Genomic DNA, 26,836 nt, shown 5'->3' on the forward strand with positions numbered 1-26,836 from the left:
TAATAATGATGCCAAAAGATGCAAAGTTGATAATGATAGTGCAACATACTTGTGGCACTGCCGTTTAGTTCATATTAGTGTAAAGCGCATGAAGAAACTCCATGCGGATGGACTTTACAATCATTTGATACTTGTGAACCATGCCTCATGGGAAAGATGACTAAAACTCCGTTCTCTGGAACAATGGAGCGAGCTAATGACTTATTGGAAATAATGCATACTGATGTATGCGGTCCGATGAGTGTTGAAGCACATGGTGGGTATCGCTATTTTCTCACCTTCACAGATGATTTCAGTAGGTATGGGTATATCTACTTGATGAAACACAAGTCTGAAACGTCTGAAAAGTTCAAAGAATTTTAGAGTGAAGTGGAGAATCATCGTAACAAGAAAAATAAAGTTTCTATGATATGATCGTTGTCGTGGACTCGACACGGCAGATGCCCTAGTGAAAGGACTTAGGTGTGGAGCCATCGCAACTAGGTTAGCTTGAAGGGGTTAAACAGGACAAAGGACACAAGGAGTTTACCCAGGTTCAACCCCTCTCAACGAGGTAAAAGCCTACTCCTGCTTTAAGTTGTATTCCTTGGGTTTTGATTACCAGGGAGCGAATACGCTTGACCTAGTTCTCGATCTCTTATTTCTTGTCCTAACCCGCCGCCGGGTCACGCCTTTATATACACAGGTTGATGCCCGGCGGCTTACAAAGTCCCGGCCGGCTCATACACAATGTGTCCGGCTTGGTGACTAACTAAGCTTGCCTTACAATATAAGTTAATCATATGGCGGTTCATCCTCTTGGGCCTCAAGTCGCCTCTGGGTCTTGGGCCTTCAATAGGCTTGCTTCATGGCCCGCCATCTTCATCTTTAAGTCGCCAGTGGTATGACCCGGTCCCTCCTGGGCGGGTCATACCCAATAGTTATATCCCCAACATTAGACCCCAGATTGATTTGAACTTGTTCACATCAATCTTCAGTACTTGCCTTATCAGAGTCTTCCATCATCAACTTTACGAACTTTGTTGTAGCCCGCCATGATGTCAGCTCACAGATTTGTGTTAACCTGCCATGACATCATCTCGCATTAACTTCACATGAAGCTAAGAACATCTCATCATATCTTTATTTTAAATGGACCTCCCAAAAATTGAGGCGTCCTTGTAGCCACATAATCATTTTTTAGCCTCCTTGATTCCCGCGCATGCCATTTATCCACCTCCTTATAAATAGGGATAGGGGGCCCTGTTTTCACTTTTACCCATGCCTCCTCGTCTCCATCTTCTTCCTCGCAACGTCCCTGCGCGCCCGAGCTCCGCCGCCGTCGGCCTCCGTCCATTGCTTCAACTCCGGCTGCTGCATCACCCTGAACAAACCAGAACACCGCGGCGCACCTCCGCTGTCCAACAACATCAGGAAGTACTCCGTCTCCCATATAACAGATCTCCATTAGGGTTTTCCCAGTTCATCAGAGTTCTTCGCTGTTCCTCGTATTTTCCTCCTTAGATCGCATAGTTGAATCTGAACATAATATTGAAAACGCGCAGTAGTAGCTTAGCCTCCCTTTCCCAGTTGTAGTAGGCATTTTTTCTGTACAAGATCCATCCGAACGGATGAGTTCTTCCACTGCCTTCACTTTAGGTCTTCAATTTATTTTGTTTTCTGAACTGCTACAGATCCAAAATGATAGCATCAATCTGTGGAATCTGTTTGTCCGTCACTTAGTCAATCCTTACTTGTAGATCTGAAGTGTAGAAACTGTTTGGGCGGCTTAACTGATAAACCATAACCCGCCATATATCATTAGTCCCCTTTTAAGCTGCCAATACATTTATCTGCATAACTCAGTGTTATCTTCCGGCTTAACACGTTGGCTCTTTATAGTACTTACTTTTGAATCAATGGCTGGCTTAACAACATAGTCTTAAACCGGCAATATTTTCTTTTCAGACCTTCATCCTCAAAAAAATGACCAAGACTGTCACCTCATGCAATTGGGTCGCTTCCCGGGTTACCGAGCAAGCGGTGGATGAACATGTTCAAGTAGGCGTTTTAGCCGCAAAGAATGTCATTCGTTGGAGAGCCCCAGGAGCAGAAACCATCCCCGAGCCCAAAGAGGGCAAAGTTGTCGTCTTTACTGATCACATGCTTCGGGGGTTCACTCCGCCCGGTTCAAAAAAATTCCGTGACATGTTGCACTTCTTTAAACTCCATCCTCAAGATATCGGGCCCAACTCTGTCACAAACATTTGCAACTTTCAAGTGTTTTGTGAAGTATACCTTCAACAGGAACCCATTGTAGAACTGTTCAGAGAGTTCTACTACTTAAACCGCAAGACTGAATTTACGGATGGGCCCAGCCTAGAACTAGGTGGCATTTTGATTTAGAGGCGGAAAGAAGCCACCTTCCCAGCCGCCAAGCTATCCAGTCACCCCAAGGATTGGAACCAGACTTGGTTTTACTGTTAAGACACCTCTCCAAAAGGGGAAAATCCTCTGTCGGGTTATCGTGAAAACTGGCTTAGCAACAGTCACCACCTCCCAGAGCAGATCAGCACAGAAGAGCGGGCCAAGTATATGCCCATCTTTTTGAAGATCAGAGCCTTAATGGCCAACGGCTTGACCGGAATCGACTTAGTTCGACGCTGGGTCGCCTCGAGAATTCTGCCCTTAAGCCACCGCCCCGGCTTAATGTGCGAGTACACCGACGATTTGAAAGACCCACAATGCCACTGCCAGATAGAGATGACTGATGATGATATCAATAATGTAACCAAGTCTCTTCTGAACGAGAGCTTGGCAGATTGTAGCAAAACTGGGTTGAATCCTTTCTGTGCTCTCAACAAGCCGCCAGCTGTAAGTGCCTAAATTATTTCCAACTTAAACATCTTCCCTTGATTTATTTTCTTAACCATGTGATTGCTGCAGGCTGACTCTTCTTTCTGGAATAAGAAGCTGCCGGCCAAGTAGACCCGGACGAAGAACAAGGCTCAGAAAAAGCCTGCCAAAAAGAAGACCACCCCCTCTGAGCTATTTGATTTGGATGATAATGATGAGTCGGAGGTAAAACTTGACTCTCTTGGCTCATTTTTTGTACATCTTATTGATAATGATCACTATCAGGATGATGCAGAGGCCAGCCATGCGGACGATGAAGAGGTAATTATTCTCTCATCCGGCTCAGAACATTTGCCAAGACAGAAAATTCGACAAGCAAGCCGGAAAGTAAGGTTTTCTCATCCTTTAGCTTATCTGGATCCCAACTCTCTTTTGAAGAAACAGCAGCATGAAGCTCGCCGCACAACTCGGAACAGTGGCGGCGGGATTCTGTCCTCCGGTTTACCCAACACATCGGTTCCTTGCAAGCGCCGTCGAGAGGTTTCACAGATTTCTGACTTATCTTTTCCCAAGGCAGGTCTTTTTCGACAGCCTCTTAACCCTTCTGATTCAAACTATCAGAGAACCTCTCATTCCTCTTCTGGCGACTCAACTGGGACTCAGGTCCCTCTTTTCAAGACTGTGCTTGGGTAAGAACGCTTAAGCCTATTCACTTTCAATCATGTACTTCAACTGTCATATTAACCCTGTCTTATGCTTTGTTTTCAGCGCTGTGGCCAAGCCCAGCAAGAAGCTGAAGGTGAACAAACCGGCTGAAGATTCAAATCCCTCTAAGGCAGAGAAACATACAATAGAAGCTTCTCACCAAGCTGCTGAGGCCTCAGTTGATGAGCCGCCACTAGAGGAACACCATGTCCATATAGATTCCATGGATACTGATCCGGAGAATGCTAAGCCGCCCAACGCCGCTCAACCGGCTCAAGAAAACGAAGAAGTCATAGTTACTGGGACGGCTTTCACAGCACTAGGTAACCCCACCGTCTTGTCCAAGCACAACGCCAAAGAGGAATTCTTTGTTGTTGACAAAGGCAAGTGGAAAATGGACCTGGAAAGCTACGCACAATTCAACGCCCAAGAGCTTCAGGCGGGTTACCTGAACCGTCTCCACAACAGCCGTGACTTTGAAACCAGCTTGGTGAATCTCATGAAAGATTGCTTTGAGGTAAAAAAAATTGTCTCATACAAAAAAATAATATATATATATATATATATATATATATATATATGTCAGCCGCCAAGTCTATTGGATATGATAACCTTGAATATGTTGTAGACTTTAAATTTCCTTGGCGATCTTGATATCCATGTGGTAGCATGTTAGAATCGCAGAATCAACACAAGTAGCCCCCAAGGGCCGGCTTAATCCGCATGGTTAAGTTGGGACTTCATATATATAGTTCTGAATTTCGCATATGTAGCTCCCAAGGTCCGGCTTAAACTGACAAGTTAAGCCGGAACTTCAAATAATAGTGCTCAAATTTGCACCTGTAGCCCCCATGAGCCGGCCATATTCGTAGAATATGAGCCGGGTCATCAGAACTTGTCTTCAAAAAAGAGCAATATGCATTAGCCCCCAAGTGCCAAGTGAAATACTTGCATTGTGCTTGGGACTTCAAAGAAAATGATCATAATGCCTCATATCTTGTTCATGTTGCATGCTGAATTAAATATGAAGGAACCCCAAGTCAATGTTCTGAGGGCCAACATTCAAACCCAACAATCTGAGACTTCAAAAGCCAAATCAGAGTTGAGGACTGCGTTGGAAAACATTGAAAAGCTGAAACAAGACTTCAGTGCTGATAAAACCGGCTGGGAGACCGAGAGGGCAGCTCTATTGAAAAGAGCAGAAGATGCTGAAGCTGCCCTTAAGCCGGTAACTGATGAGTTGTCCGGTTTAAAATATCAAATCAACAGCATGACGGCGGCCATCTTTGGTAAGTAATAGTATACTTCAATATCTCTTCATCAAATTTGAACAACCATTGAGCCGGTTCATAAATATACTTGCCAATGCAGGTTCTAGAAGCTCCAAGCTGGGTGATGATATGTGCATAAGGCTGAAAGCCGTTTATACCCTTGTGGAGCAGCTCTACACTGGTGCCCAGCGGGCAATTTCTGCTGCCTTGCATAAGAAGCAGCCACCTTCCCTTATCAAGGAAGTGTTAGAGAAGCTGTCTGTGATACCACAAAGGGTGGAGGAACTAAAACGATCAGCCACCAGGGCCGGTGCTATCACTGCCTTAAGCCGGGAAAAGACATGGCAGGCTGAACTTGACCTGGAAGAAATATCAGCCGGCTGTCCCAGTGTTAAAGAATATAAGTCTCCTTTCAGTGATGATGACTTCACTCAAATAGTAAGAGAGATGCGCCCATGGGCAAGCAAATTAGTTGATGAGACGGACCTCTCCAAGTACCACCCAGTTTATGATGCTGAGAATACCAAAGTGAAGGCGCCGGTTCATGAAGTTGTGGATCTTATTCCGCCCACACGTAAGCACACCTTCGCTTCTGACATTGATCCATCAAGTCTTATAGATGACGAAGCTGTGTTTAGAGCTTTGACCGGCATCAACTGGGCCACACCTGACTTCCAGCCAACGGGTGATGATGAAGAAGAAGAGCCGACGCAAGATGACCCGGAAGCTTCAATGCGTGAAGGCCAAGACAATTGATCAATAAGGCCGACTGATCATCCACAGCTTTGAACGCTTTGTTATATCAAAAACACTTATTCTTTTAGGCTCGGGGAGCCATGTAATAGGCTAGGTGAAAAACCATGATCCGCCATGCCATCATGCATGTTTACTTGCATAACTCTTTTTGAGCCGCCGATCTGATGTTTGCAGATTTGCCACTTATGCTTATAATGTCATCAATCATGCAGACCATGTTTATCATATTCCCTACACATAAGTAGATAACAAGTGCCCTGGCGGTTTACCACAGGGCGGGTCATAATACCCATAGAAAAAATCCACTGGTGACTGTATAGTCCATAACCAGGGCGGGTTTATCAAAACCTCATATATTCATAACAAATAAATATCATACCTATGATATTTGTTCATACTGCCAGCTTATCACGCCATATGCAGTAAGGGTAACAGCCCAAAGACTTAGAGCGCAGAACTCCAAGCACATAATCAACACACACTAGCGACTTATCGTCCAAAACCAGGCCGGGTTATCCAAACTCCGGAAAAATTCAAATATGAATCATAAGGATCAAGGCGACATGGCCCTAACCAATTTTCAACCATATATCAATACGGTACCAAGATGAACCCAAAAAATGTTCAAAGCAAACAGAAATCAGAAAAACAAGGCCTTCATAGGCTGCCAAGCCTCAATATCAAGTGCTATTCAAAGGCCGCACATCCACTGAGTTAAACCTTTATTCAAACCTGTAAGCCGGGCCTCACATGACCAATCGTCGTTTTAACTTTGACAAGTTCAGGGTCTTTATAAGATTGACTGTCAAAAGTTCGGCGAGTCATTCCAGGATTACCTGGTCGGAGTGGCAGGCATACAAAGGCAGGATAACCCGGATTTTTGATGAATACACCTGGCGTCCAAGCCAATCAAAAGGGTAAATAAGGCTATGTTCATTGAACAGGAAGCCCCCAAGTGATTTTTTAACTAGCCATCAAGGCAGGTTACCTATGTTTGAACTGTACATTGTAACAAGTTCTCTTTGATAACCTTTTAACTTTAGCAAAATCCCAAGTTATTTGCAACCAGGCGTATAAGACGGATCAAAGGGTAATCATAGCTATGCTCAATAAGAGGAAGCCCCCAAGTTATCTTTGTAACAAGGCGTGCAAGCCGGATCAAGAGGGTAGTCATATCTATGCTCATTGAGCAGGAAGCCCCCAAGTGATCTTCTATACTACTTATAAAAGAGCAAACATTATCTTCTCTAAGTGCACCCCACAAAACGTACACGGATACATTACCACCGCATGATTAGTCCCACTAAACTCAATCATACGGCTAGCCTTAACCTAATCTGTTCTCTGTGTGCACTTAGCAATTTACATTGGCTGACCGTACTCCACCGCGGAGGAAAATATGAAAGTCCACGCCTGGTCAATTAGGAAACTATAATCACAGACACATCCTATTAAGAAACTAATCACGGGTGCATCTAATTATTAGGAAACTAATCACAAACGCATCTTATTATTAGAAAACTAATCACGGGTGCATCCTATTATTAGGAAAATAATCACGCGCACATCCTATTATTAGGAAAATAATCACGAGCGCATCCTATTAGGAAATTAATCACGGACGCATCTAATTATTAGGAAACTAATCACAGATGCATCCTATTAGATAAGTAATCACGAACGCATCTAATTATTAGGAAACTAATCGCGAGCGCATCCTATCATCTCCTATCAGGGAATCGTGATCGTGAGTCGCCTGCCGTCACCAACCCACCACCCACGCGAGCCACAGTGGGAGACACGCGAGGAGGAGCTGTGGCTTCCTCGGAACACACACACGTGCCGTCGCCGCCTTCGTCTTCTGCCTGGAGGCCAGGTCACTTTTCTACTGACTGCAACGACTTCGCCAACGTCCTGGGCATGCTCTCCGGGAACCACCGGCATCCACGTCGACTTCAGCTCCGTCCACAACACCCACGCTGACAACCACCCACCGCCGACGCCCTTCAACTGGGGGCAACGCTAAGTATCCTGGACCAGTATAAGCGCGCCAAAAAAATCGAGTGGGGGCATTCGCCCCCATAGCGATGCATGTAGATTCGCCTGGTCGCCAACCATCATCGTCCCCAGGGCGGCGCAGGTCTCGGCCACTGGGCAGCAGGTGAAGCTAATCACGGCCCCATCTCACTCGCCCGAAGCCACCGCCAACTCCCTCAGCTCTGACGCGTGCTGCTCCGTTGGACACGCTTGTCCAGTACTCACGCGTGGACGACGCCGTCCAAAGACATCCTACCTTCATCGGACGCTGGAACTCCCCACGCCCCGGTGCGTGGAGGCCGCCGCCGCAAAGCTGGACGACTGACTCACCTGCGTCAACAACGGCGCCCAGCTGGTGAGAGGACACGGTCGTCGCGGCCGCTCGCAGGCCTGAACGACGGAGACGCTTGCTTTCACGCGAACGCACCGCACGCACGCACTAATCAAGTAAGTACCGAGTGTTGTTTTTTTACTGTCATCGCTACCTCGCCGGTGGTGACACATCTAGAAGTTGGAGCGCTGGAGCACACACAGTTGGGTTTCAGGCAACCAATGCCTTCTTTCTTTCTTTATTTTTTCACTGATTTTCGCGTACCTGCAACAGACATCCCTGTTTTTTTAAGTACTGACTACCGGTTATTACATGGCCAACTAACGACAACACAGTGAACTCACAGACAAATTCGCTGAACCAAGACCTTACTTGCAGTCATGAAATTACGTTTCACTGAAAAAAAACCAGAAGTTTGCATAAGTTTTAGTGAAAAAAAAACTAAAGTTCGCATAAGTTTTACTAAAAAAAACTGATGTTTGCATAAGTGTATTTGTTTGTCCAGCAGATACATGTCAATTGTAATTTTACATGAGCATTTACATACCGGCCTTATCTACAGTTGAGTTAACATGTTTACCTGATAGAAAACTTGGACCACATACAAGAGAAGCAAAAAATGCATGTTGATTATGATGATGACGAATGTAGGATATTTTGTGGTTAAATTCGCATATCATTTATTTTATTTCATTATTGCACTCTACATTACATACTACGCACGACCACTTTGGTAGAGGTGACGAGTTCGCATCATACAGAGAGACCAACCATGTTTCTCCGAATATCTTGAATCATGATCCTTATGACTTCATCTCTACTACTCCCTCCGTTCCAAAATAGATGACCCAACTTTGTACTAACATTATACTAAAGTTAGTACAAAGTTGAGTCATCTATTTTGGAACGGAGGGAGTACTTATAAATACATTTTTTTCATTTGACTATTTCCTGACTTGAGAGGTAAGGTATGTTTTATCCACTAGAGTTGCTAAAATTGGAAGCATGTCTGCAGTTTTTTTTCTTTCTAAACCGGCATTTGTTGGCCTTCTTTTGCCACTGTTATTCTTACAAGTGGCAGCCTACGCATGTTGAAGACCATTTCCAAATTATTTATCTTCGTATCATACAAACTGAGAGGATATTTGTTATATTGTCAAAATTTTAGAATGTTGAGCCCTTAAAGAAATGTGTAGTACTCAAGTAACTGTTCCAAGTTGTCATAGTAATGCTTTTGTCCAGTGAATAACAAGTATAACTAGATGATACCCCACGCGTTGCTGCGGGATCTTCTGGCTGACAGTAAAAGTAGCATAAAAACTTAATAGAACAACAAATCAACATTATAAATTCCAAGGTGAACAATATAACAACAAAGAGAACAGTTTCTCCACCGGTAGTAGATGTCTTGTGAATGTATGGCCAAAGTATAGATATCAACATTTGATCTTATTGTTTGACCAATGCTTGAGTGTCAACATGAATTCTATCAATTGCACGAAAGTAGTGTATCAAAGTATCAAAGCGTGGAACAGTGCCTTTATACTAAGAAAGACTTATTTTATTTTTTCCTTTGAGTTATGGGAGTAGATTTTCAATCCCCGTTGATTAAGAATAACAACCTGTTTCGCTTCATAACTTCTCACAGTATAAATTCAAGCAAAAGTGAACTTTGTCTGAATCGATTAGCAAAAGATGGACCAACGAATGGTGACCTAATAAATAGCAGACTGGGATTAAACCTGCTCACAAACATAGCCTCTCTGAAGATCCAAATATTAATAAGGTGAGTGATTGTACAATTATGAAGATATTTGACAAAAGCGAACAGGAAATCACATCTATTGGATGGCCTACACCCATTGTTGTCCATCCAGTCCAATTGTTACCTTTTCACCTTAAAGTGCGGTAGTTTTTGGAATAAAAACTGCTAGTGGGATACATTGGTTGGTTGAAAACACAACTAAGAAAACATGTGTTAAATATTGTACTTTTCACAACTGATGAAGAAACCTATCTGTTGAAAAATATCTTGCTTTGTCAAATCTCCCATTGGATCATAAAGCATAGTCTGCAAAGCTATATCTAAGATTAATTAAGGAATACTTAATATCATTACTAATCATAGGTAAATGCACCAAATATACAAAGGACATACAACCACAAGTCATCATTCAGGGGTATACATATTGTAAATAAAAAAATCGCTCCAGCTATGCCCATAGAACTTTTCTATCTTTAAAAATGTGGAGAACATACCTCATACTTCCATCAACCATATCGGCAGCTTATGCTTGCGTACAAAGAACTACAGGAGCCATAAACATTCATATGATCGAACAATTAGGAAATCAAAATTTTGCCCAAGTCACGTACAACCAAAAGCCATTTCATCACGAACATGTGTAGAACAAAAGTGGTACTCCCTCCATCCAGATATATAGAGTCAACTACGTTTTTCGGGGTAGCCTTTGACCAATGATAAAATTATTAGTATATGAGATGTATGATATAAAAATTATATCATTAGAAACTCCTTTCATATATGAATTCGATGGTATGCTTTGTGTAACATGCATTTCATATATTATTATGCTAATGCGTTGTCAAATGTAACCTGAAAAAACTTATTAGGCCCTATGTGGATGGAGGGAATAGTAATTTAATTTTTGATGGATCTGTAACAATGTCTTGCCTGAAACAACATGCAGAGAAGTATAGGTCCACGAAAGCGTAGTTATCATGTCCGGATCCATAACAATGGCTAGCTTGCAAACAACATAAAGAGAAGTACAATTCGACGGAAGTACAATTATCCAAATAGCAGATCAGGATGAGCGACGGTACTGGCTCATGTATAATCATAAAAGTTATTATTATTCACCATGCAGGTTGGGGGGAGATGATCGTGCGTCCTACTGTTACAAATTCTTGCAAAAACAAAAATGAATTTGAATTTGTAGTCAAATAGGTGTGTACGGGAAAAACCGACCGCTTCTTCCGGTGGCCAGGGGCTATGTACACGCGCCCCCAACCTTGGTGGCTCCTCCTTCTCACAGCTCAGTTTGAATAGCTAATGAACCTGAAGCTGAAATGATGGACCTGTAGAGCAGTTTCAGTAGATGGATTTAATAGTGGTGTAGAACTATTTCTGATCAAGGTAGGAGGGAGGGAGACTAAGGAAAAGATCTGTAACCTGTTAATAATTGCCGTTGCTATTTACTTGGATTCCTATATGCACTTATGTTTATGATGAGGAACACTAGATGAGAAGAAAGAAAACACATGCCAGATCTGTTTGGCTACTTCTAGATGCTTCCACTCTAGTGTAGTACTTCTTTCCTTTTCTTTTCTATCCTACCTACTGTTTTCTAGAGTCTTCTAGTTGTGAGTAGCTATGAGTAGAATGGTGAAACTTACATAATGTTTTCTAGAGTATTCCAGCTATAAGTAGAAGTATGTGAAGGCTTCCCAAAGCCCTATAAATAGAGGTCCTCGCCTCTACTTTGGAGGCAGACTAGGTACCCCTACCTATAATAGAACTTGTTGTTCTTATCTAAGATCTTAGAGTAGATCTTGTGCCCTAGGAGTTCTGGATTGAACTCTTGCTGCCCTATCAACCTACATTCACCTCTAGAGCGATATCTAGCGCAGCACGTTGAGCTGTTCCTTCAACACTTGTGTTGTACACATTGTAGCAGCAAGGTGGAGTTGCTCCTCCACAAACTTTGTGCTGCTTCAGGTGGTATCAGAGCCTCGTTGACCCATACTAGTTCTTGCTGTCCTCTTCAAGAGTAAGTTGTAGCAAGCAATGGAGCAATTGGAGAAGAGGATGGATGCTGCTGAACAACAAATCAAAGAGCTGCGTGAAGATCTTAATAGGAGATTTGACCAGCTGGTTGAGATGATAAGAAAGGGTGTCCCCCCTGCTACCAATGAAGGAGATTCATCTAAAGAAGAGGAAGATGTTCATGAAGGAAGAAGGAGAGGTAATCTTGGAGCAATACCGCCATGACAACATGTTGTTCAACGTGCTTCAAGAAGGCCAATTTATGTTGAGGCTTCTGAAGGTGAAGAATATGATGATGCCCTTGAAGAGCCAAATCTCTACGCATATCGGAGAGCACCCAACCCTACATATGCAAGAGATACATACAAGGTGAAAGCTAAGATCCCAAGTTTTAATGGAAATGTTGACATTGAAGGGTGCCTGGATTGGTTATATGAAGTGGAGACTTTCTTTGAGGTCATGGAGGTTCCGGAAGATCGTAGAGTTCCTTTGGTCGCATACAAACTGAAAGGAGGAGCCAGTGCATGGTGGCATCGCGTTCAAGAGGAGCGCAGGCTGAGAGGAGAACCTCGTGTTAGAACTTGGCGACAAATGAAAGGCCTCTTGAAAGGGAGATTTTTGCCCGCTGATTATGACCGGATCCTATTTATCCAATTTCAAAATTGTGCTCAAGGAAATAGGACTGTTTCAGATTACACGGAGGAGTTTCTAAGGCTACAAGTGAGGTGCAACCTTGCTGAAACTGAAGAGCAACAAGTTGCAAGGTACATCAATGGTCTCAATGATGCTATTCAAGATCGATTGATGATGCAACAAATCTGGTCTGTTGATCAAGCACAAGCTCTAGCCTTAAAGGCCGAGAGGTTTGTGAGGATGAGAAAGACAACTAAGGCTCCATATCCTCCATATCCTCATACCGAAGGCTCATCTAGGAGCCAACCTAATAGAGTGGAAGAAAAGACCACTCCACCAAAGACAAAACAGCCCATCCTGAAGCAAACTAGAGGCAAGGGTAAGGCAAATGAAGGTCCAAAGTTCTATAAATGTGGTAAAGAGGGACACATATCCAGCGGCTGCCCACTAAGGAAATTTGTTAACACGACTATCCATGATGGTGAAAGCGATGAGGAAGAATATGAATCTGAAGATGTACACGGACAAGAGGTTTGTCAAGAAGAAGGTGAAGAGGTGGTATGTGTGATCCAGCGTGTCCTATGTTCCACACCACAACTCGATGACACACAACGGAAGAAAATATTTGAGAGCAAATGCACGGTGAATGGCAAGGTATGCAAACTAGTGATTGATAGTTGCAGCTGCTAGAATCTTATCTCCCAGAAGTTGGTGGACCATTTAAAGCTTGAAACCCATGATCATCCAAATCCCTACACTATTGGATGGATCAAGAAAGGAGTGAATATGAGGATCACCAAACAATGCAACCTGCCACTTTCTTTGGGTAAGCATTATCGCTCAAATGTGTTGTGTGATGTGGTTGACATGGATGCCAGCCATGTTCTTCTTGGGAGGCCTTGGCAATTTGATGTGGATACTACACACAAGGGCAAGGAAAATTCTTACTCTTTCATTTGGAACAAGAGAAGGATTATTATCTTACCAAACAAACCCGAAGGTAATACTTCTAAGGAGGAGGGGAAAACTATGTTAACTATCTCCCATACCTCTCATGAGTTTATGGAAGACTTGAAGGAGGCAGATTTGTGTGCTGCACTTGTTGTAAAGGGAGAAGAGCACCTGACTGTTGAAATTCCAGCAAAGGTACGTGGTTTATTGGCAGAATTTCAGAACATACTTGGGGAGCCACATGGCTTGCCACCGATGAGAGGAATTCAACATAGAATTGACTTAATTCCGGGAGCACGTCTTCCTAATCTTCCACACTATCGAATGAGCCCAAAGGAGCATGGTATATTGAAGGAGAAAGTGGAGGAATTGTTGCAAAAGGGGCACATTCGAGAAAGTATTAGCCCATGTGCTGTACCAGCCCTGCGCCAAAGAAAGATGGATCTTGGCGCATGTGTACGGACAGTAGAGCCGTTAACAAGATCATCGTAAGGTATAGATTCCCTATTCCCCGTCTGGATGATATGTTGGATCAGCTTAGTGGAGCAAGAGTGTTCATAAAGCTAGATTTAAGAAGTGGATATCATCAAATCCGTATAAGACCCGGGGATGAATGGAAGACCGCCTTCAAGACAAAGGAAGGGTTGTTTGAATGGCTAGTCATGCCATTTGGACTCTCAAATGCACCAAGTACCTTTATGCACTTAATGAATCAAGTCCTTAGACCCTTCTTATCCCACTTTGTTGTGGTCTATTTCGATGACATCTTGATCTATAGCAAGGATGAGGATGAACACTTTGATCACATTCGGAAGGTGCTGGAAGTACTAAGGGAAAATGAGCTCTACGTCAACTTGAAGAAATGTGTTTTCCTGCAAACACAACTTCTTTTCCTAGGATTCGTCATAACATGTGACGGCATTCGTGTTGATGATTCTAAGGTTGAAGCAATCCGAGAATGGCCAACTCCTAAGACCATTTCTGAGGTAAGAAGCTTTCATGGCCTTGCAACTTTCTATAGGCGATTTGTTAAGAATTTCAGCACTATCATGGCACCAATTACCGAGTGTTTGAAGAAAGGAAAGTTCCAATGGGCAGAAGCAGCTGAAGCTAGCTTCAATGAGATTAAACAAAAGCTATCACAAGCTCCTGTCTTGGTACTACCTGATTTCAACAAGACTTTTGAGTTGGAGTGTGATGCAAGTGGAGTAGGCATTGGAGCTGTCCTATCTCAAGAAAGGAAGCCCATTGCTTTCTTTAGTGAGAAGTTAAGTGAAGCTAGACAGAAATGGAGTACCTATCAGCAAGAATTATACGCTGTTTTCAGAGCATTGAAAACTTGGGAAGTCTATTTGCTGCCTAAAGAGTTCATTGTTTATAGCGACCATCAATCCTTGAAGCATTTTAGAAATCAAAAGCATGTTGACCGCATGCTAGTAAGATGGGCAGCATATCTTGAGAGGTTTAACTATCTCATCGTGCATAAATCTGGAATAACTAACAGAGTGGCCGATGCTTTGAGTCGACGTGCATGCCTCTTGACTTCTTTTGAAGCTGAACTTCCGGGCATGGGTCAAATAAAGGAGTTGTATGAGGGTGACGAAGACTTTGGCCATGTTTGGGTGAAGCACGCAAGGGGCCAACCATTAGGTGATGACTATTTGATGCAAGATGGATATCTCTTCAAAAATGATCGTTTGTGCATTCCAAGAAGTTCTCTACGTGACAAGCTGGTTAGAGAGCTCCATTCAAGTGATCTTAGTGGCCATGTTGGACGGGACAAGACTATCGCTAACCTGGAAGCTCGCTACTTTTGGCCACAACTAAAGAGAGATGCTGGAAAGTTCGTTCAACGGTGCCCCGAATGTCAGACCTGCAAAGGCCAAGTCCAGAACACAGGGTTATACATGCCTTTGCCTGTTCCTGTTGCTCTATGGGAGGACATTTCTATGGACTTCGTCTTGGGCTTGCCAAGAACGAGACGAGGAAGTGATGTTGTATTTGTGGTCGTGGATAGATTCTCTAAGATGGCTCATTTCATCCCATGCCGCAAGACAACGGATGCTCATCATGTGGCAAACCTATTCTTTCGAGAAGTGGTCAGACTTCATGGAGTTCCAAGGTCCATTGTCTCAGACCGTGATAGCAAGTTTTTTGCTGCATTTTGGCTCACTTTGTGGAAGCAATTCAACACTGAATTGAAATTTTCTAGCACTGCTCATCCACAAACAGATGGACAAACGGAAGTGGTGAACAAGTTTTTGGGTAATCCGATCCGTTGCATTTGTGGAGAAAGAAAGGGGCAATGGGATTTGGCTTTATCTCTTGCAGAGTTCTCCTACAATAACTCCAAGCATAGATCCACAAGAAGGAGCCCTTTTTCCATTGTCTACACTAAAGTTCCAACACATGTGGTGGACCTGGTGAAGCTGCCATCAAGGGGAAACTCAAAATCAGCATTGTCCTTTGCTGATAATTACACCAAGTTATTTGAAGAGATTCGCGGCGCTTTGGAAGCACAAAATCAGAAATATAAACAACTTGTTGATTGCAAAAAGAGGCCAAAATCATTCCAAGTCGGTGATAAGGTGATGGTCTACCTCCGAAAAGAGAGGCTGCCTTTAGGTGTTAAAGGGAAACTTAGGCAGCGAAGGTATGGGCCCTTCTCTATCATGAGGAAGATAAATGATAATGCTTATGTGATAGATCTTCCAAGTGACATGGGTATCTCCAACACTTTCAATGTTGCGGACTTGAGTCTCTACCATCCAGAAGAAGCGCTCTATGAAGATAACTCGAGGGCGAGTTCCAAACAACCAGGGGAGAATGATGAGGAACACTAGATGAGAAGAAAGAAAACACATGCCAGATCTGTTTGGCTACTTCTAGATGCTTCCACTCTAGTGTAGTATTTCTTTCCTTTTCTTTTCTATCCTACCTACTGTTTTCTAGAGTCTTCTAGTTGTGAGTAGCTATGAGTAGAATGGTGAAACTTACATAATGTTTTCTAGAGTATTCCAGCTATAAGTAGAAGTATGTGAAGGCTTTCCAAGCCCTATAAATAGAGGTCCTCGCCTCTACTTTGGAGGCAGACTAGGTACCCCTACCTATAATAGAACTTGTTGTTCTTATCTAAGATCTTGGAGTAGATCTTGTGCCCTAGGAGTTCTGGATTGAACTCTTGCTGCCCTATCAACCTACATTCGCCTCTAGAGCGATATCTAGCGCAGCACGTTGAAGCTGTTCCTTCAACACTTGTGCTGTACACATTGTAGCAGCAAGGTGGAGTTGCTCCTCCACAAACTTTATGCTGCTTCAGTTTATTAAAGGCCATAATGAAAAGCTAAGTGGGGGAGATTAAAAACTGGTGTAGGATGCACTGCAGTAGGATTATTTTTGGCTAGATCAGTCAGTGGGTTACGGCTGGAACAGAAGGGAAGCGAGGGCTGATTTGATCAGTTGTGTACAGTGAATATAACCTTTTTTCATGAGAACAAAATACTGAAGACTGAAAAAAACCCGAAGAACAGAATACATAACCTGTAGACGTACACAGTTAGTTCGCGACCCTTGACGCAAGCCCATGACATATACAGAGGAGCAAGACTTATTACTAATATGCAGGAGCTCAGCTTGCCAAGAGAATGACTACCATTACGGCAGGTGCAGGTGGCTCAGCATCCGCCGATACATCACCTCAGCCTGTTCAACCAAACAAAACAAAATCAATCAGTCATCACAGAATCAATGAACACTAACGATTTGTGGTTGATGACTGGAGTCTCTGTGGCGCAGAATAACGGCGACGTACCAGCAACTCGTGGTGCCGCTGGACGTCGTTGTTGGCGATCTGCTGCTGGCGAGGCCGGGGCGGATGCCGCCGTCGACGGATACCATGTAGACGGGGCCGAAGTCGACCTCACGAGGAAGTTGGAGGTGGATTTGTGATGGACTTGAGCTCGTCCAGGTGATGGCTTGCAGCCTTGTCATCGCCAGCTTTTGTGCGAGGTCCACCAAGCAGAGCAATAGCAGGTTCTTCACTGCGCGCCGGCGCCGCCACCACAGCAGGCCCGGCCTAGGCCACACCTCCTGCTCCATTTTCTTGTAGCGGCAGCTGCGGCCCAACCTGAAGCATGCGAGGAGGCCGATGAATTCATACTGGCAACTCAGGAGGACCTTCAAGCGACGGACTCAGGAATCACACCGAGATGGCCCGAGCGAACCCCGAAGAATCATAGAGGGGAGCCAAGTCAGCGGTCCTACAGTGAGATGGGATCTAGGCCCTCACGCCGGACTGGAAACGGGGTTGATGGGCTCGGCTGAATCAACGGAGAGTAACGGCCATTGTGTACTCTGTTTCTATACGCTGGGCAACCTTTAGGCCTTGTTTGGTAGCAAGGGGGATAACACCCTGGGCCACAAGCCCCTAGGGGTTATTTTCACATGCACATGAGATTCCCCACCAACCACAGGGAAAATTTCTGCCACCATTTGGCAACAGGCAACAGGGGGAGGAAACCCCTACCACCGAAGCAACCAGAAATTAGAAAATGCAAGAACCAGAGAGCTTCACTGAGAATCAACATTATTTTCAAATTTTCTTCAGTTTAGAAAAAATATATCAAATACTTCTAAATATTTTCAGAAAAATCACAACAATTTAAGAACTTGTCATAAAAATCAGTAGTTCCAAACATTCAGAATAATAATAATAATTCAAGAACATAATTACATTATTGCATCTTGTAGCATTAATCATACATGTCATACATGAAATTCTCTACCAGCAAGCAAATGTACTTGCGTATACAAAGTATACAGAGACTCGGCTCCATTACTCTCTTCAAGCATAACTAAGTCACTAAATAACATATGATATATACAATACTCAAAATCACACTATTCATTATAGTGTCCTAATCTATGCAACCATTGCTGTGACATCTTGAGTTTCTAGTGTACTGCAAAACAAGATTTTATGCTCAGTGATAGAGAAATCACATTATGTAGCCTTATCAGCAAATAAAACAAGCTCATTGTTGTTCGAGCTTTTTCGAAACTGTTTCTATGCAGAGTCATGCTGCTGCTGCTACTTTCCCTAATCCTTGTTGCGCTGCTGCCTGTCTCTCCTCGTTAATAAGATATTTTCTAGTCTATTAGTCAAGTCAGAGTTGCAAGATCAAGTATCCCACAAATCAAGAAGATCTAAAGAAATTGCCCAGCATCGTCCATCTATAAGATCATGTGGACTCCATAATCCACGACCTGCAGCCAAATTAAACCACAAAGATGGTGAGATAATGTCGAACCCAACCTTGGTTCTTGACTATTGTCCACTAGGCCCATCATTAGAATGTGACAAGAAGCAACGCCAAGGACAAATGGACAATGGAGGGACTAGTTTGCAGCTGACGATTAGTAATTATTGCTTTCAAACAACAATTGCGCTTTCCCGACAAATAAACAGGTAACATATCAATTTATTTTCTACATCTGATCTTACCCTCTTTTTTTTGAAGAAAACCATGTTTCTTCTCTCTGAACCAAAACTTCATATAATTGCTCATGTGAACCATGCCTCAAATACAGAGACACTACACTAAAATTTGAGTGCCTATATTAGATAGGATCATAGGAGTAACCATTATGACCGCAGAGATCTTGTATCGTTTTTAGCCCGGTTTTCCGCCAATTAACCGGGCAATTTCTTCTTCTTAATCAATGAAAATGGCAAGTCTTTAGCCTTGTTTAAAAAAAGCATTGTCAATCCATATAGAATATAATTGCAACTGGTAATTCAATCTCGAAAAAAATTGCAACTGGTAATAACCAACAGCAAAATATCAAGACCATTGCTAACAGATCATGCTAAGATAACTCAGGGCGATCTAAAGTTACTAAGCGCCATACGGTTTTCAAATTTTCTGATGCATTTGTTGAAAAGGCTTAGAAAATAAATTTTAAAGCACAAACTATTGCTCAAACAGAGACATGGTAGACCAGCCACATCAAAATGTTATTAACCTACCAACATAGTCATTAATCCAAAATGGCAGATACTAAGCTTAGCACATCCTAATACATCTTTCAGGTGCTTTCATCAAGACTAGTTCAATCAAATAAAATAAGTGCAAAAAATATTTCTATTGAAAAGGCAATGACAAGGCAGGACATAAACATCACCAACCACATCTCTTGTTGACAAGTCGTTCAATTGATACCAACCAATAAATTTAAGCTTCATCACATCTCGTTGTGTACCACTGAACACGGCGCCATCACCAAGCGTATTCGGATAAAGCAAAAGACTTGCTAATGTCAAAGCACCTGCATTCAACACACGATCCAGCACTTACAATTTAGGGCAGAGCAATTTGCCGTCTTCGGAATATAGCCAACACAGATGCATCAACCCTACCTCGATTGAAACCACCCACAATAAATTTTCCCTTCCAAGAATACGAAAACATTGTGCATATACTAATTGAGCAACAAGATAAAATCGAAGAGGATTGACTTAAAGATGTTGATTTGTGCAAAATGAGCCTTGGGATCTAATACAAGGTAATGACGACTACCCTCATGCATGTTATGCAATATAATCAAACAAGATTGCCTATGTATGACACTACTCTGTATATGTGATTGTAATAGTATGATTAGAAGAAGAATGGCATACTAGTCCATGCATGAAATTCAGTTTTGTATGCACTACCCTCAAACGATGCTCAAACAGAACAATATTAGAACACAAGACCAGAACGTTTGGTTCTTCTTCAGCAACAAGGACAAGAAGTATCCGACCAGCACTCGAAATAACAGAGCAACCACTGTAGTCTGCAGGTTTCCGGATGGCAACCGGCTGGGACATGCCAATCTACGTGAAGCACTACCTCGTGGGGAGGAGGATGCTGGGGTGGAAGAGGAGGTGAAGGGGATAACCTTGGTTGCGTAGGGGAGATCCATGGAAGATGGACGATGAGGACCCCGGGCCGTCACCAGAGAGGAGGAGCGAGTGGAGGCGGCTTGAGGGAGGGGTAGGGGCGGGGGCGTCGCTTTCGTGTCGCCGGACGGAGAAGCGCAGAGCCGGAGGCCGGAGGATGGACTGGAGGCGGCGGGCGTCGCCTCTCTGTCGCAACTCGCAAGAGAGATCGAGCGAGTCGAGGGTTTTCTCCCCGACCTGTCGACACTGGGGAGATCTATCCAGGGAAAGGCCGAGGAAAGCCTAGGGTCCTTCACACCTCGCGTGCTACCAAATGGCACGGTCCGCTAGCCCGGGCCAAGTCAGCCCCGTGCTTTTCTCAACCGGGGAAATGGCGGGGATCCCCCGGGGTACCTTTCAACCAAACGAGGCCTTAGTGGGTCTCTACCTTGACTAGTAGAATGCCCGTGCGTTGCCACAGGCATTTTAAAAAATTGACTGGTTTGTCATGATAATGTTCCACTGGAAAAAAGTTTATGGATATATGATATTCCCCCGCACACGTGGTGATTATGCCAATATTATGACACTGGCAAACCTCAAAAAAATTATTATGACACTGGCAGAATCCACGCACTAAACATGTGATGGTGGTCGAGCTTGGTTAGCGGTTGAAACGTGCCTACGTTTAAGAAATGTTTACTCAAAACAGATAGTTCCGGGGATAATTTATTTGAAGGAAAAGGAGATATTTGGGTACAACCCAAATTACCGCATACATTTTAGGGAACAAATTTCATCAACTCACCATCTAAAATAGATGGACTTCTTATTAGGGGTAGATAGAGTTGCAGAATAATAGAAAACGATGTTATATATACTCCATGATGGACTTTCTTATTATGGCCATAATTCTGTGAAGCAAATAGTGAAGACTCAATAGCATGAAGTTATTCCTTTTAAAAGGTAAGTCACATAACACCTATAAATCTATTTTTCCTTCCTCTTGGACACACAATAAACCGTGTCATTCTATATAGAGGAAATAAACTAATAACTACAAACAATAGCCTTCTACTTTGCGCAACAATCAGCATAAATATATTTTTATGACATTGTGCTAACGGGATCTAGGGAGTGGCTGCCCCGCCCATGCGTCGCCATAACTTGGAGGTTGCGGTAAATTGATAGTCTTGGATGAGTGGGCTTGGTCAAGTCGGTCATGTAGTAGCAGTAGCACATGCATAAAAGTTTCAGGCGATATTTCCATTTTTAGTGAAATGAAAGTAGAGAAGGATAAGCTAAGGCCATGTATGCATAACCAACATATGAAAGACCAATGTACTATAGCCAGACATCATTTCAGTTCATAGATAATCAGTGAACAAGAGGGCATCAATTTAGTTCAAAACCAACCTTCTATATAAATTCATGCTAATTGAAAGGGTAAAACTACTAACCCATCTCCAGTAATTCTACAGCCAGAGAAAGTTAGAACATAACTGCTCATTATAAATTCTAGAAATGATTTTCATCACTATTCCATGTTACAAAAAATACCCCCACCCAAAGGTTAAAACCTAAGAGAGAAAAATGTATTTCACAGTTCATGTAATATCCAGAAAATATTGAGCATCAACTGATCCACACATATTGCAGCCTAGAGAAAATGGCTATCTGAATTTCTAAGAACTTATGAATGCTTAATAAAATCAATTAGCTTTAGGAGAAACATACTCAAACACTATCTAAGTCAACTGTTACTCATTAATTCCCTATTATGACTTTTTGTGCTACCACTACAACCTAAAACAGTAAATCATATAACAGCAAATTGAGGTACATCCAAGTGAATCGGACCCTGATTATTCTATGTACAAAGGATCACCAATTGGTTTCTTATACATATATAAAGATTGATCCGCATATTGAATTTAGTATTATCAGAAGAATATGCGATTGATGCACATAACTATTGCTTGTGCTTAAAAAAATACAAATTGGCAATGTGGATGTAAAACTGCAACCAATGGTATAAAATGAGCTATTCTGCTTCCGCTCGTTAGATTTTCAAAGACGATTTAATGAGTGGCAAGCACAAACAATAATTTCCACTGCAAATAATCCCCAAAACGAAAAGGAAACAAGGTAGTGTGGAATGGGTAATACACCAGAGACCACTATTGCACTAATTGACGATAAATAGATATAGAAGGTGGAGGGATAAATGTCTCAATGGCTTTAAAACATGAAAATTCTTTAGACGAACTTGTAAGTAGGACTCACCTGTTCACACCTTCAGCACCAGATTCAAGCAAGAATAAACATACACACACATATGGAGTCTCATATTCCAACTATAGAATGGATCCATAACTGCATATTTCCTAATAAATTCATCAAATAATGTTTAATTAGCATAGCCATCTTGTATATATGGCTTTACTCTGGAGATAAAATTATTAATATCTGCTAGATACAATAATGTTCTAGACATCGCTGTGAGCAAAAAATATGGGTCTCCAAATCTGAACTAACAATATTAGCCCAACAGATTAGGAAATCTGCTCCTACATGCATGCATGATAGACCATCGATCTTATCTTCATCAACGAAAAGGAAAAGAATGAGAATAAAACAAATTGTAGTGACTGTGGGTACGGACATTTTCAGCAATCAGCAGTCATGCATTTAAAATGTCTGAGATGTTTCCGATTCCCCCACCAATTGAAACACCCTGATAAAAGCTCTAATCAGATCCAGCGACTCGGCAAAAATACAAAAAAGGAAAAGAACTTCCACTAAAAGCAATTGGTACCGTTCTTTCCTTCTTATTTTCCAAAGGCAACCAATTTTCATCTCTCAAAGCTTCATCAGCTGCACATAGAGCATATATGCTATAAATCCCATTCTTTCATTCTTCTGATTTTTCGAAGGCAGACAATTTGCATCCCTAAAAGACTCATCAGCTGCACATAGAGCATATGCTATAAATCCCGATATAGATCTACTGTCATGGAAACAAAAATGTTCAATAACCAATTCGAAATATGAAACAAAGTTTAACTATGAGACATAAAACATCACCAGTTACATATTAGTCATATGATAGCATCTCATCAGAACATAACAGATTTCCAATTGTAGAAGAGAGGCAATCGGTCTACCACAATGAACGTGTAATTAATAACTTCTATCTACTTAAATCATAGAGATACCTGGCAGAAGAAACGCCAAAAATAGGTCCAACAAAGTGTTGTGGCATTGTAGACTGTTACTCCAAATGGCACTGAAGATAAGGGTCCTTATATCAGTACCAGTTATCACATGACAGTATTGCAGCATTGTCTACGGGAAAGCATGTATAGTATGCTGAAACATAACAACCTTATTTAAATTTCTCTTGAGCGGCTTATACATGAAATCCAAGAATGCACCGATACAGATACATGCATTAGTATAAGGCTGATAAGGATACGTAAATTCGCCATTTCCTAAAAGCACCATTATGGGGATACGCTTTTTTTAGTTCACAAAAAATATATCATCACCATCAGCTAATTAAAATTCAGTTCATTGAATCAGTACACAACTTCATCAGCATCTTGTGCATAACATTCCCATCAGCGAGGGTGAGTTACCGAGCATGGCACAGAGCAGGGCGACCTCGGCAAGTGTGGGCAGAGTGCTCACCAGTCCGGTCAGATCTGCCAACATCCCGAGCTCCACCATGGCAGGCAACTCAAAGTCCCGACCTTTGGCGAGAGAACAAACACAACCAGTAGTCAACAAGATGAGAATAAGCAAGAAATCACGCTGGATCAAAAGGATGTCAAGTAGCAATTCATATATGATAAATCACAAGTGGAACAATCATGTGCAGAAAAGGGAACAACAATCCAATCTCACAGCTACAGTGGGAAAACCAATTTATACCGGATAGTTAGGCCTCGTGTCCACGCCTCCTCGTCGAAGAAATACATGGGAGTGACAACTACGAAACTAAAGCAAAACAACACAGAAGAAACCTACCCATGAGAATAGAAAAATAACTAAAATAATAATAATTGGATGAGAATGAATGGAGTTACCGTCAGCCAGCTAAGGTCTTGATCATTAGTTTCCTTTTATTTTGAGGGATTGATTGTTACTTTCCTACCCAGGCAAACATATAACTAATAATATATATGCTGTGAAAGAAAAATAAGATATAGAGTAGCCTTAGAAATACTTCTCTTTTCCTACTTAAGTGATGGTGTACGAGCATGAATTAAATCTAATTTTGAGGGGTTGCATACGAGATTGTATTCAATAATTCATATGATAGCAAAAAAAATGCTTCCATCCTGATCTTTCACACCCAATAATTATTTGTCTTATCCTTTATAACATATTGTATATCTATTTCCCTAGCACTACATGACCATCGGGTAATGTAGGTGCTGAACATTACGACTGATAAGCTTCTTGTCAGCAAAAACGCTTTAAAAGTCAACGCTGAAAAGATAGTACATCTACTGGAAGCAGCAAGAATGCAGCACACAATTACATACATATATCATTTATAAATGTAATCTTCGTTCCTACTTAACAATGAAACTGGCAGTGGGGATGCATAATATAAACCCAGATGCAATAATTAATGTCTATATTTTACTGGGTGATGGGAACATGTAGGCTGCATCATACGAATCCATAAGCAATTGGAATTCTGAAAGGAGGCAAACAAATCGCTATGTGAGAATGACTCTTTCCTCGATAATGGATGTTTTTATGTTTCGAACAAAACAACAGCAAAGCTTATGAGACCTTGTTTGGTCTGATCCTATGAGAGAATGTAAGCCCTGCCCAAATTGAACAACACTACAGAGGACTAAAAAACAGAGTGCAAATTCAGGAGGACTAAACCATTACATACCCAGTGGTCGTTCACATCGACTACCTTAGCCCTGCGTCGTTCTCCAACAGCACATCGTCCATGGCCATGGCCTCGCACAACGTCGTCCAGCGCAGCAGCGATGCCTGCTGCACACGTTCTTCCAGTTTACGCTCCCCACATGCCGCAAAAGACCAACGAAACACATCCGTGCACGAATCATTCAACAAGGTGGCCCAAATCAGTGCCAATTCAAGGCCAGCAGTAGCAAAAATCATGTACATAATGAGAATTTCAAAAGGAAAGATCATGCATATATATATATAGAAGAAACACTAATAGACATGATTTTGAGGAATCCAAGAATCTGGTAAAAGTTAAAAGTCAAATGTATAGGGAATATTGGTATTATCTTTCTCATACCTTCTCTTCATTCTGGAAAAGACAATGATTAGAGATATATATACCATGCAGATAATTGAGATTTTGTTAACACGTGCTACACACATCAACCTGCACTGTGTTGGTAAATTATTCAGAAAAAAATTAAATTGACATAGAGCAGGAAGAAATCATATTTCAGTCTTGAAATAGAAAAATAGTATACCTATTATCCCATCTCAGTAAATATTTGCCACTCAAGACAGTAGTACAATAATCTGTACCAACAATATAGTGCAGGCCATAACCAAAAACTCAAGACGAGTTTGAGCTCTTTATTGAGAATCAGACCAAGAACCATAGAAAATTTAAGAAAGAAGACGGAAGACGAGGCATAGCTTACTGTGTGGTTGGACCCGATCCAGCCAAAGAGGAAGCAATCAGGCATCATGGACCATGTTGCGGAAGGCCTCGATGGCAAATAAGGACCCAGCCGGCAGGGCGGTGTTTTGAGCAATGGCAAGACGGAGACGTCGACATGCTTCACGAGCAACCCCGGGACAGACTCCTCAAACACCTCCGCTGCTGTTCAACGACGGGTCAGGTACGTCTGTGTCTGTGCGTGCGTGAGCAAAGAGAAGAAGGTTCAGATCAGAGAGCGTACTGGCGTGGACGAGCCTTGCGAAGAAAGCCCATCCTCGAGATGCCCGATCCATACCATACTGCATCCCGCGCAGCCGCCGTTGACGACCGAAGCACATCGTCCCACTTCGATTCCATCCAGTGGGAGGTCCGCGACATCCATATGGAGCCACCTCCGTTGCCAATTCCACCTCCCGAGTACCGCATCACCTGGCTGTCTTCTTCATCTCCGGCAAGCCAACGCCATCGGGTTTCCGTAACCTCCACGACGCCTCAAGAGTGGAGTAGCCACAGGGGTCGCGATGTGGGCGCTGAAAAGGGAGGAGGTGGGCAGGGCTCCGGGGGATGCATCGGTGCGCGGAGAGAGAGAGAGAGAGAGAGAGGAGTCGCCGCCGCCGCCGCCGCCGTGATCCAGATCGAGTTCCCAGGCGGAGGGAGAGATCGTTAGTTTTTTTCTTCGTGTGAGGGGTCGTCGTACGGTTCTTTTTCGCGAGGGCGGTCGTCGTCCGGTTTTTTTCTCGCGCCAGGGGGCATCGTGCTTGGGTGCGAGGGAGGTGGGAGGATTGACGAAAAAAACCAGCCAAAATAAACCATGGAGACTATTCACCAACTCGTCCATTGAGAGTAGAGATTGACCCGTCAATTATGGGAGATGGAAGAGAAAGGGGGCGCTCTTTTCGGTGACCATGGGATCCTAGGCAAATTT

General features: G+C 42.7%; 1 long non-coding RNA gene across 30 annotated transcripts; it reads right to left on the minus strand.

The window, feature by feature from the left end:
- Nucleotides 1-17,996: 17,996 nt before the first annotated feature.
- Nucleotides 17,997-26,634, minus strand: LOC109735626 (uncharacterized). 30 transcript variants are annotated; one of them, XR_012202211.1, is made up of 15 exons: nt 26,153-26,608; nt 25,892-26,073; nt 25,715-25,766; nt 25,150-25,625; nt 24,323-24,421; nt 24,168-24,233; nt 23,873-23,986; nt 23,619-23,725; nt 23,450-23,520; nt 23,050-23,200; nt 22,897-22,968; nt 22,518-22,618; nt 19,497-19,636; nt 18,813-19,052; nt 17,997-18,574 (listed from the first exon to the last, which is right to left on the minus strand). It is a non-coding gene; the product is annotated as an uncharacterized lncRNA (long non-coding RNA). The 30 variants fall into 30 exon arrangements; XR_012202213.1 differs by lacking the exon at nt 23,619-23,725 and having other exon boundaries at nt 19,535-19,636; XR_012202201.1 differs by lacking the exon at nt 23,619-23,725.
- Between the last annotated feature and the right edge of the window lie 202 nt (nt 26,635-26,836).

The sequence above is a fragment of the Aegilops tauschii genome, chromosome 2, assembly GCF_002575655.3.
Source record: "Aegilops tauschii subsp. strangulata cultivar AL8/78 chromosome 2, Aet v6.0, whole genome shotgun sequence".
NCBI lineage: Eukaryota > Viridiplantae > Streptophyta > Magnoliopsida > Poales > Poaceae > Aegilops > Aegilops tauschii.